The sequence below is a fragment of the Nannospalax galili genome, unplaced genomic scaffold (assembly GCF_000622305.1).
Source record: "Nannospalax galili isolate Female #2095 unplaced genomic scaffold, S.galili_v1.0 scaffold505, whole genome shotgun sequence".
Lineage (NCBI taxonomy): Eukaryota > Metazoa > Chordata > Mammalia > Rodentia > Spalacidae > Nannospalax > Nannospalax galili.
In genome coordinates, this window is record NW_008352327.1 from 708,673 (window position 1) to 719,658 (window position 10,986).

Consider the following 10,986-nt stretch of genomic DNA (forward strand, 5'->3'; position numbering starts at 1 on the left):
GAAGATCCACACCCTAGGGATGGGCACAGGAAAGATGACCTCTACCCAGGGAGCTCTCCCTTTCATCCCCTCCTGTGGGGGATGAAGTCCTGATTATATGAAATCCTAAGGATAAATGAATACATTCGGATAATAATCTTACTTAGACTCCTATGTTTATTTCTGCATGGGTGACCCAGGCCACTGCTGTCCCTGCTCCTCCAGGCTCAGCACCCACCAACACACCCTTCCTGGGCCAACACTATCTTCATTTTCAACTCCAGTGAAAGAAAGGGTGAGATGGGCAAGGTCTGGCATGCCCAAGATTAAACCCAGCGGCGGGGGTGGATGCTCCATGCGCAGGCTCAGGTCCTGGCCCTTCAGGGTAAGTAAACCCTGCGGAGCATCACCATTCCCCCTTCCGGCTTGAATGAAGTCCTGGAGCTGAGTCCAGAGAGTGGAAGCCAGAGGTGGGCTGCACACTCCTCCTCCGCCTCAGTTAACTCCACTTAGGGTATGTCTCAATGTGTCCTCCTGGTCGGGTCTCAGCTTCTCGGGACACCAGGACAGGGCGTATACGAGGGCTGGGAGGGTGCAGAGCCGCGGTGGAGTTCCGCCAGCTCTGGCGCCTGCGGGGGTCCCGGGCCCGCCTCCCGCCCACGTGGCCCTCGGGGCCTCCCACTGCCGCCCCGCCCCGGGGAGCGGGCCGGGAGCCAGCGCCCGGCCGAGGGAGCGCTGGTAGCCGGGCTAGGCGCGCCAGTGGGGCGCGGAGGTAAGAACACCCGGCAGGGACCCTCCCGGAGCGACCCCCGGAGCCCTGCTGCCCACGACACCGTGCCGGAGCTGGGCTCCACGGCCACCCCGGGGCGCACTGGGTGGGCAGTGCCACCGCTATCCCCACCAGCCTCCTCTTCCAGCTGGGGACCCTAACTTCGGTCCCCGGGCAGCTCCTGGGCGAAAGTGCTGGGAGCCACTTCCGGGGAGGGAGGCGCCACCTGTCCGGGCCGGGCGCGCCCTTTCCCTGGACTTGCTTCTCCAGGTCAGTGTCGCGTGGGGCGCTGGTCACTCGGCTGCGGGGAGCTCCACCACCTCCGCCGGTCGGGGTCCTGCTGCGCAGCGCAGATCCTGAGAGGCCAGGGTGGCGCACACCCAGGGCTCGAGGTGAACTGTGGAGAGAGAGGGAGCGTTTTCTTAGGGTGGAAATGGATGGAGCTGTGTGGAAACGGGTTCCCTAGGGCTTTGGATGGCGGAGGGCGGCCCTGGGGCTAGCAGCCGTCTCATCCTGGCTGGAATGTTGCGGGAACAGAGTGACTTGTTCTGGACGACTTGGCTTGCTCAGTTTATTGCCTGGACCAGGCTTGCTTCCAGAGCCCGGCAAGGATGTGAGAACTGCCAAATAGCATTTGTGCGGGATGCACTGGAGAAAGCTTATTTTGATGTGTTTCGTGCACTATGCAGGTGTAACCACTTTCGGAGTGTGGAAAAGAACGTTGCTGTGGTTGTCTTAGCTGCGGCGTCACAATAACTTTGCACGTCTATGCTGCTTTTTCATCATCTGTAAAATGGGAATGTACAAAAACTTTAAAAGTTTCATAAGGTTAAAGTGCCCTCAATAGTGACTGGCACAACATCTCTCTCTCTCTCTCTCTCTCTCTCTCTCTCTCTCTCTCTCTCACACATATGGCCACCATCCAAGCAATTGTGTTCACACCTCCAGCTTCCCAGTGAGGTGGCATGCAAGTTGATATGCCTTCTGTCTCCTACTAGGACCAGACTTTATCTCCCCAGTAGCACAGTGCCCTTTTCAGACTGGAAACCTTGGGTTTGTAAGCTTGCCTCCTGAGGTTAGCCAGCCTCATGCAGAGTGTATCTGAGAAGGTGGGTCAGATGTGATCTTCATCTAGGGTACAGCTGGGAAGCTCTGGGTGATTCCCTTTGAGGGGTCAGAGTGGATGAGGTTTCATTCACTTGAATTCCTTCAAGCCTTGGGCCCCTGGCCAGCTGACATCCTCTAGTCTCTGAGCCTTGTCTATTTAAGGGCTTAGGGGTTTGCTGTAGTCTCCCTCGCAACCATTCTGTCATGTGAGCAGATGTCCCATTGTATCAGTGGTGTCCTCCTGGGCTGCACCTCTATAGTTATTTTCTTCCTGAACTTCATAAACAGGAGTGCTGAACCTGGCTCCCTAGAAGCCTCCTGAAATCAACACATACTCTTCAAAAGGCCTGTGTGCCACCAAAATGGACAGAACTGCTAGCGGGTAGTGGCCAGTCCTCACCCCTGTGGGTGAGGGAGTGGAGGTGGTGCATGTGTGTTGCTTTGTGTCTTTGCTCAGAGCACACCTTCAGATAGAAAATTCATGCCTTCCTGAGCATGAGAAAACCTGACTAAGATCAGCTGGGGAAAGAGGACAGCAGGTGGGTGTGGGGGATGCAGCTGATGGAACTCTGAATTTGGGGTGTCAGGAGACTTCCCAGGGCCCTTGTACCGGCTGTTCCCTCATGAGCACAGCCTTCTCCTGCTTCCCATGTCTCCCCCTTTCTAGCCATTCAGCTATGCCATGTTTGGAGAGTTTCCCTGAGCACTGTCCAAAGCAATTTAGTCATGTTTTCTTATTGTATTTTGCTCTGGGAGTTTACCTGTAACAATCTTACTCATGTGCTTATTTCTGAGTCTGTTGTCTGCATCCACCCAGGAGAAGATTGGGCCTTGGAGGGCACCCTAGTCCCAGTACTCGTTAGATGCTCAGTGAATGAGTCTGAGTGAATACTCATAGACCAAACCAAAGTGTGCTGAGACTGGAGAGCTTTGTATTTTCTTTTGCCTTTTTTGGTCTTTTTTTCTTTTGAGACAGGGTCTTGCCTTGTAGCCCAGGCTGGCCTTGAATTTGTGGTAGTTCTCCTGCCCAAGTCTTCTGAGTGCTAAGATTACAGGTCTACCTCCTTGCTCTCCTAGGTCAACTAATTCCAGGGGACTATGAGCATCTCTCAAAATGTCCTGTAACTGTGGTGAGTCACCTGTCCTCTTGATCAAGGAGGCTGTGGAGACCCCACAAGGTGGACTTGAACCAGTGTCCAATCTACAAAGAGGAGGGTCAACAAAGAGGAATCATTTCCTCCATGCTTCCAAGCGAAGCCAACCATGGTCAAGCAGGACCTTTGACTTATCTTCACATAGACGGAACTGGTAAAAAGAAGGAGCCAGGGGCATCTCCCAAGGCCACGTGACCCATGAGGAACAGATCCTCAAACGGCCTTAAGAGTAAAAATAAATTGGTTTATCTGGGCCAACTGTATGGGCTTAAACACCCAAAAAAGAAAGTATAACCAAAGATTAAAGGGCCAATATAAATTTTTTAGAGTCCATATGTATAGCTAAAGGCTACATAACAAGAGAACAATACCGTTCTCTTGAGTTGTTGGCCAGCGTGGCCCAAGAGACTCCCAGATAGTAATCCAGCATAAAACTGGGAAAATGAACAGCAGATCCCAATCTTATCTAAAGGAATATTGACAACTGATTGCTGCTAGATGAAGAACAGCTGACCTTCCTAAAACAAAGACCTGTAGATAGGCTGACTAGATTCACTGGGTGGACAAGTACTAGGGAACGGCTGGGGTGCCGACACCACAGCAGACAGTAGCAGGGATGACAGAGTAAAAGGGCTCTAGTGGGGGGGGCTATGGGAGGTGCCATCTGGGAAGTGGGTATACAGACGAATAAGATTGTTTGAGATGTTCTCTGTGATATACACACAAAAAAATCAACAAATTAAAAAAGTTATAATTGAGGAGGAAGCATAAAAATGTATGTCATATGAAGTAGTAGAGGTGATAAACATTACCATTGAAATCTACCCAATGACTTTATATCCATACACAGGTGCCAAAGATCCGAGTGCAACCAACCAGGACTAGTAATAATTAGTTACATACAGATTAGAGATGCATGCGCCAACATCTAAGTGTTATTAGCAAAAACAATGAGTATTTCTGTAAGAAACAGTAGATTTTAAAATGAAATGGAGATCTTTTTTAAAGGTTAAAAACTCAATTTTATGTCTTACAGAGTGTATAGTGAATTCAATATTGCATAACTGGGAACCTAAAAATTTTATAGCCACTTTTGAAGGAGATGTATCTTTGCTCTGGAAATTGTTATTGAGTATGGTAAAGCTGTAATGAATGCTTCTTCTAAAAAATAAAAAATAAATTAAAAAAAAGAAATGCTTTGTTGTAGGAATTTTTACAAACCATTTTAGTACAGCCTTTTGACATTTTATTTCATTTAGTGACTTCAGTCTACTTATAATGAAATACATGTTATTAAAACTGCTACATTGGAAAAAATTTTTTAATATTTTATTATTTTTATTTTATGTGTATTTGTCTATTGCCTGCATGTGTGTAAGTGCACCTGTGTCTTGCAGTTCCTGTAGAGGTCAGAAGGCACTGGATTCCCCTGGAACTCCTGGAGTTATGGACAGTTATTAGCCGCCATGTGTGTGCTGGGAATTGAACCCCGGTCCTCTGCAAGAGCTGTCTGTGCTCTTAACCGCTGAGTCATCTCTCCAGTCCCTGGAAAACTTTTTGAAAGAGAAAGTGATTTCAGTTTGGAATATAAAGTTAGAATTAGCTTAAAGATTTTAAAAGTAAAATCAAGATGAAAATATGAAAGAAGTGTTAAGCAACTGGTTAAAATATTGACCTTCATAAGGTGAATAAAAAATTTAAGAGCAAGAAAATTTGGTTGCATTTTGAGTTGGTGTCAGATTGTAGTTTTTTTCTTAATAAAGGCATCTGTTGCAGTCTTAAAAAAAAAAAAAGATTACAGGTCTACCACATACAGCTGAAAGAGCCTTTGTAGTGTTGGAATCCTTCAGTGATAAGGAATTCATAGCCTTCTGATATGGCTGGTTCTGTTGGAAGGAGGATGTGGGGACAGAATTAGAGTCCCTGTGTTCCCTCTGATGAGGCAAGATGTAGCCTCCAGGCTTCATGCCACTGCTCCCATCCTTCCTGTCTATTTTGCTTCTTGATTGCTCTTCAACCATCAATACCATCCAAGAGAGCTATCACCAACGTACCTGTGGTCCTGACCAGATGCCACTGAGTCATGTGTGACCAGAGGGGAAGCCAAGCAAGGTGTTGCTCAGGAGGTTGAGGCAGGAGGATCAGGAGTTAAAAGCCAACCTGGGTTATGTAGAATCTGTCTCCAAAACTAAGGTAGGGGGAGGGTAGGAAAGGGAATGAAAAGATAGGAAACAAGCAAAGGCCATTGCCATAATCTAGAAACCTTCAAGGCCAAGTTGTGTATTGCTCACCCCTCTGATGCGGCACTGGGGCGAGGAAGGAGGAGCTCTGTATTTTTTCATTTCTGCTCTTTCTGATTTAGTCCTTAATTTATTAATTGTGGACTTTGATATATTTACTGAAAATTAACTTTGGCCTCATTTTCTTAGTGTTTTGTTCAGATACCCTCTGGTTCATGTCACCTGGTGTGTACAGGTTGGAATGGGTGAAGACAAAGTGGCTGTGTGTGTGATTCTGACTGTTGAGAGTTCTTCTTGGGAGAGTCCTGGTGTCCTAGGGGAAGTGTGGTCTACTGCAGAGAAGTTTGGGGACAATTTCACTTTATTTTGGTGAAACTGCATTCATTAATGAAAATGAATACGTCTCTTTTTTCTTTACACACATACTTTACATACATGTGAAAGGGGACTGGGAAGTGGTTTTTGTTTTGTGGGTTTTTTTTTTTTTTTATTTCCTTGTGGGGGGCGAGACAGGTCTTGATACATAGCCCAGGCTGGCCATGAACTTTCTATTCTCCTGGCTCAGCCTTCTGTGTGCGAATTTTAAGTATGTGCCATTGAGCTGAAGGTTGTTCTTTCGTTTTGCTTTGTTTGAGACAGGATCTTAATTCTGTGGCATAGGCTAGCCTGGGACTCACTCTCAGCCCAGGCTGGCCTTGAACTTGTGGCAGTCCTCACTGTCAGCCCAGGCTGGCCTTGAACTTGTAGCAATCCTCACTGTCAGCCCAGGCTGGCCTTGAACGTGTAGCAATACTCCCAGTTCACACTCCTGAATGTCAGGATTATAAGTGTAAGCCATCATTCCTTGTCAAAGTTGTTCTTAATTGGGGCTGTGTTTACACAGGCCTAAACCACTTAGCTTAGTTTACTGACTTCCTTCACTTAAGCAACGCTGTGGAGGACTGGGCATACATCTCAGTGGTAGAACACTTGCCTAGCATGCCTAAGGCCCTGGGTTTAATCGCCAGCACCATATGCAAAACATACCCTACAGAGGAAGGGAGATTCTATGCCAGTCCCTGCCTTGATGGTCCAGAACACTGGTAACAATCCCCTCAGGTGGAATTCACAGCCCAGTGGTAGAGACATGCAGTAAACAGCCAGATGTTGAATTGATGTCCAGAGAGTGATGGTGAAATGACAGGAGGGAGGAGACCCAGAGTGGTGGCATGGAGGCAGAGCTGGGTCAGGTCAGAGAACTGGTCTCCAAGAAGACACACTTGACAGACGTCTAGGTGTGTGAGACAGTGAAGACCATGTATGTAGAGCCCAAGGATGCTGTTGAACTCTCAGTGTGGCCAGTCAGCTGCTGCTGCTGGCTCCTGCTCCTCCTTTTAAAAATATTTATTTTTATTTTATGTGTATGAGTGTATTACCTGCATGTATATAAATGTGCCCATGGGGGTCAGAAGAGGGCATTGGATCCCCTGGAACTGAAGTTACAGATGGTTGTAACCTGCCATGTGGGTGCTAGGAATCGAACCCGGGTCTTCTATAAGAGCAGTCAGTGCTCTTAACCGTTGAGTCATCTCTCCAGCCCTGCTTCATTTTCTTAAAGACAGTGTTTCATGTAGCCCAGGCTGGCCTCAAACTCTCTATGTAGTTGAGGGTGATCTTGAACTTCTGAGGATTACAGTGTCAGTGCTCTCACTGGGAAATAGTCAAACACACACATACACACATGTATATATCAATATACAAAGACACTTTCTAAGCGCTGAGATTACAGGTGTGAACCATTTCACCTGATTTATGTGGTGCTGGGGATCTGTGCACATTAGGAAAGCACTCTACCCACTGAGCCACATCCCCAGCCAGCCTGTCATCTCTTGAACCTGGGACCATGGTCTCTCCATGGGGAGTAAGGCAGTGTGGGAAGAGGCTTCTTCCTCCATCCTAGCAGGTGGCATTATGCACTGTGATGGTGAACTAGAAGGCTCGTGCCTTAACCAGAGGCCGAGCCTGTAGCAGAGATGTTTTCTGAGACTGCCACTGGCCCTGCCGAAGCTATAACCCTGTATACAGCAAGACTTGCCTCACTTGCCTGCCCTGATCCAGGCATCTTCATATTTTGTGTCACTTGGTTACATCCACCTCGTCAACTGGAAAGAAAGAGAAGGCTCTGATGGAAAAAAAAAAAAAAAGAAAAAATGGAAATAAATAGCATTGGAGAATGAGAGTTTCCTACTCTCTCCCTTGATTGTGTATACTCAGTTGATATTTAATACAATGTAAGATTCCTAGGGGTTAAGGTTGGATGTGGTGACAGATGTCTTTAAACCTAGCGGTTGGGAGGCAGAGGTAGGTGGATCTCTGTGAGTTTGAGGCCAGCCTGGTCTACATAGTGAGTTCCAGGCCAGCCAGGGCTCATAGTAAGACCTTGCCTCGAACAAGAGAAAGATTCCCAGGGTTTCAGAATATGAAATCTGAGGCCATGTATGGTGGCACATGCCTTTAATCCCAGCATTTGGGAGGCAGAGGCAGGCGGATCTCTGTGAGTTCAAGGCCAGCCTGGTCTGCATGGCGAGTTCCAGGCCAACTGGAAAAAAAAGATGGAAAAAAAAAAAAAAAGAAGATGAAATCTGGGCTGTATGACCTTGTGTCAGTAACTTGACATTTCTGAGTTTTGGTTTCTTCATCTGTACTCTTATGGAGCAAGGCTTGAGACAGGGAGGTGACTTGGAAGAAGTGACGCCTAAGAAGATAAAGACAGGGTTGGTGGAGGTGGGGGTGCAGGGAAGGGGATGGTTGTGAGTCACCCCTTTTGTGAGGCAGAAGTGGGGGAGCATGTGCAAAGGCCCAGATGTAGAGTTGGCAGGCGCTCAGGTGGTGTGGGATTCTCTCTGCTTACAGCAGTGCTTCTGTGTGTATGAGTGTGGTTGGGTGTGTACATGCGTGTCCTTGTGTGTTTGAATAGACCATTTTGAGGGTGCTGACGTTGCAGTCTTCAGGATGTGCAGTGGATTTGAAGGGCTGTGCTGCTGCACCTGCATCCTTGTATAATTTCTACAGCTCTCCTGTAGCGCAGGCCTATTTTTGACCCCATCTTCAAAACCAGGAGTACTTGATTGTCAGTTCTGCAGCCATGGGGATGGTTGGAGGGGAACAGGCTCCAGAACATTTATCTAGGAGCCAGTGATGTCACCGGGTGGCTATTTAGAGATTTATTTATTGTGCGTCATGGCACGTGTGGTTGGAGGACAGCTTTGTGGAGTCGATCTCTCCTTCCACGTTTCCATGGGTTCTAGGGATCCCACTCAAGTTGCCAGCCTGCATGGCAGCCGCTTTGCCCACTGAGCCGTCTTGCCGCCTCTCTTTGCCCATTTTTAACTTGGGTTATATATCTCTTTATTATAAGTTGTAAATGTCCTTTGTATATTCTAGGTTTGGTCCCTTAGCAGACGTGTTTTTCAAATATTTTCTCCTACTTTCTGGTAGCCTTTTCCCTTTCTTGAGAGTGGCCTTTGAAGCACAAGATTTCAATTTTGGCGAAGTGCAGTTTATCTACATTTCTTGTCTTGCTTTTGGTATCATACCCAAGAAACCTTTGCCCAATCTAAAAGTCATGATCATGAAGGTTTATGCCTACATTTTATTCTAAGAGTTTTATATTTTAACCCTTAGATTTTGGTCTTTGATCCACTTTGAATTAACATTTGTGTGTAGTAGGAGGTAGGGATCCAACTTCACTTTTTTTTTAATTAAAAGAATTTTATTTTTAATTATGTATATATGTATGTTTCTAGGTATGGATATGTACATGTGAGTGCAGTTCCCCGCCAGAAGCCAGAAGGGTTGAGTCCCCCATGATCTGGAGTTACAGGCAGTTGTGAGCTACCCAGTGTGGTTGTTGGTGGGAATTGAACTTAGGTCCTCTGGAAGAGCAGTATGTGCTCTTAACCATTGAGCCCTCCCTCCAGCCCCCCAACTTCATCCTTTTGTATGTGAGTATTGAGAGACTGAGGAGGATAACTTGAGCCCAGGAGTTTGAGGGCAACCTGGGCAACATAGCAAGACCGTCTTTTTTTTTTTTTTTTTTTTTTTGGTCTTTTTGAGACAGGGTCTCCCTGTAGCCCCAACTGTCCTGGAACTCACTATGCAGACCAAGCTGGCCTTGAACTCACAGAGATCCGCCTGCCTCTGCCTCCCGAATGCTGGGATTAAAGGCATGTGCCACCACGCCCCCCAGCCCGCATGACTCTCTTTAAAAACCAAAACAAAACCCCCGTAGAGTATTCTTCACTGAATTGTCTTTGTGTCTTTGCTGGGAACTGGCTGGCCATATATGGGAGTATTTCTGTGCCCTCAGTTCTGTCCCCTCCACCAGTGTGTCATCTTTCTTTATGCCAGTGCTACTGGGTGCTATCTAGATTACTGTAGCTTTCTAGTAAGTTTTAACTCAGGAAGTATGACTCCTCCAGCTTTGTCCTTTTTCAGGGCTATTTTGGTTACTCTGGATCCCCTTACAAGTTTTAGGATCAGCTACAAAAAGGCAGTGAGATTTTTTTTTAAAATTCACTTTTATTTATGTATATGTGTCAGTGTCTGTGTGTATGTATGCCATGTGTGTGCAGGTGCCTGTGGAGGCCGGAAGGCATTAGATTCCCTGGAACTAGAGTTACAGGCTGTAGTGAACCACTTGATGTGTGTGAACTCCTGTCCTCTGGAGGAGCAGCAAGAGCTCTTAACTGCTGAACCGTTTCTCCAGCCTCACAGCTGAGATTTTGATAGTTCTGTGGACAGCATAGGTAGCCTGGGGACTTGCACTAGCTTAACATTTAGTGTGGAACCTAGAGTGCTTTTCTCTGGGAGCATCACTCACTCAGCTCCCCTAGTCACCGACTCTGAGGAGGAGACATTCAGAGACCCACCTTTCATACTGTGCTGACACAAATCCAGGGGTGTTAACTGCCTCTTCCTTGGTGAAGACAGTGACCTAGTATAGTTGATGCCAAGCCCATGGTTGTAGACTTTGGATAAGATATTTCACTTCTGAGTTGGTGATATCCAGCAACTCTGGCTTCCTTTATTCTGGGGGCGCAGAATACCTGACATCCTTACATCGCCCCTCCTCCCAGCCTTGATAAGGAGTGAGAGCTAGGGACCCTGCAGCCCTGCAGGTACTAGCCCATGTTATGGGTGGTACAGGGAAGAGGATTGTAGAGTCAGGCTGCTTTCGGACTTGCTTTATTCTTGTGTGCAGAGGGAGGATATCATTGGAGGAAAGGATTCTGTTGCTAAGGCAGTTTTTGCCCCTTCCCTCCAGCTCACTGGCGTGATAATTTGAAGAATGAAATAGAAATAATAGAGGAATAATGTCACATGTTAAAAGTTTAGTTTATACCCTTGCATGTACTTATGTGTTCCAGATGTAATATTTTGGCACAAGTCAGATTTCATTCTCAAGGAATTAAAAAATGAGTGACTACATTAGAATCACTGGGAACAAATTTTTTCTAGAAATTTTGTTTTCCAAATTTAAGTAACAACTTTGGAAATTACAGTTGAAACTTCAAATATAGTGACAGTGAGCTTTTATTTTAAAAACAAAAGGGTGTGTGTGTGTATTTGGAGTTATTTAACGTGGTTAATTCAAAAGGGCAAATTTTTTTTGTTCTTTTTTTTTTTTTTTTTTTGAGACAGTCTCTTACTGGATTCTCACCCCCCCCAGTCTACGGGGGGATTTATTATGCAGCAA

General features: G+C 46.6%; 1 protein-coding gene across 2 annotated transcripts in view; it reads left to right on the forward strand.

Annotated features, from left to right (window-relative positions):
- Positions 1-714: 714 nt before the first annotated feature.
- Positions 715-10,986, forward strand: part of Arhgef3 (Rho guanine nucleotide exchange factor 3) — a 321,412-nt gene continuing 311,140 nt past the window's right edge. Inside the window, exon 1 of one of the 2 annotated variants that reach the window (XM_017802271.2) lies at positions 715-1,018. The gene's annotated coding sequence lies outside the window, so the exon portion shown is untranslated. The remainder of the gene's footprint in view (positions 1,019-10,986) is intronic. The other variant, XM_029554188.1, reaches the window with a different exon arrangement.